This window comes from Marmota marmota, unplaced genomic scaffold (genome assembly GCF_001458135.2).
Source record: "Marmota marmota marmota unplaced genomic scaffold, marMar, whole genome shotgun sequence".
In the NCBI taxonomy this organism is placed as follows: Eukaryota; Metazoa; Chordata; class Mammalia; order Rodentia; family Sciuridae; genus Marmota; species Marmota marmota.
Window position 1 is genome coordinate 34,524,574 of NW_026000249.1, and position 1,081 is coordinate 34,525,654.

General features: G+C 53.6%; 1 protein-coding gene across 2 annotated transcripts in view; it reads left to right on the plus strand.

The window, feature by feature from the left end:
* Nucleotides 1-723: 723 nt before the first annotated feature.
* Nucleotides 724-1,081, plus strand: part of Araf (A-Raf proto-oncogene, serine/threonine kinase) — a 14,765-nt gene continuing 14,407 nt past the window's right edge. The window contains exon 1 of one of the 2 annotated variants that reach the window (XM_015488144.2): nucleotides 724-859. The gene's annotated coding sequence lies outside the window, so the exon portion shown is untranslated. The remainder of the gene's footprint in view (nucleotides 860-1,081) is intronic. The other variant, XM_015488145.2, reaches the window with a different exon arrangement.

Below are 1,081 nucleotides of genomic sequence, written 5' to 3' on the forward strand. Positions count from 1 at the left end.
ATTTACATACTGTGCTAAGGATCAAACCCAGTGCCTCATACATACTAGGCAAGTGCTCTACCACTGAGCCACAACCCGAGCCTGGTCTTTCTTTTTTGATACCAGGAAATAGTTAACTTTCAGTTTTTTTATTTATCCTACAACACCACCACACATTGACTGCTACAGTGCTCCATTCCAGATCCACGTTTCCCTCTTCACCTATCTTTCAAAATCCTCATCAATCCCTTTACTAAAGGAAGCATCCCAGAACTACTGTTCTGGTCACCTCTCCAAGGGCCAGACCCCCAGCCCCCAGTCACTCCAGAGGAACCACTGTTATCAAAGGCTATGACTAGTTTCCTAGAGCTGCTAAACATTGCACATCATTTTGGTCTGATTTCAACCCATTTCAAAGACAGTAAAACTGAGACACAGGAAAATCCTAAAAGGATGCTCAGGGTACTACCCCCAAATTGCATTTAAGGATTTCAACGCTTAGACTCCTAACCGCTAAGGACAGCCTCAAATGGCCGGGGTGTGTGTGTGGGGGGGGGGGGGTCAAAGCCTTCGTTATTCCAGGGCACAATCGAGGGTGAAAACCCTTCGCACGCAGTTCTCGCCCAACTGAGCCTGCGCGAGTCAGAGCGTGCGAGTTTGCCCCAGACACTGACGTTACAGGCCGCCCCTCCTAATCCGGAACACGACCAACATTCCGCTGGTCCTGCCTTGACGGGCGTGGTCACAATCCAATAAAAATGGAGGGCTGAGTCCCTCTGAGCCAATGGCAAAAGTTTGAGGGGAGGTGGAGGCGGAATGTGAGAGGAAACAAGAAGACAGGCCCAAGATGGAGGCGGTGGCGGCAGTAGCGGCGTGACAGGTGAGGGCGGGCCCGGTAGATTTCGTTTCTGGAGCGGCCGCCAGGCACAGGCACGGAGCCCGAACCAAAAGCTCAGCTCCAGGATGGCTGCGCCTGTACTCAGGCGCCCCCCGCCCGGAACTGGAGGAGTGGTTTGACCCGGGGCGAGACCATCATCAACAGCGGGGGCGGGGTGGGTAGACAGGAATAGGCGGGCAAGGCTGTGGGATGGTTTCGCCTGCA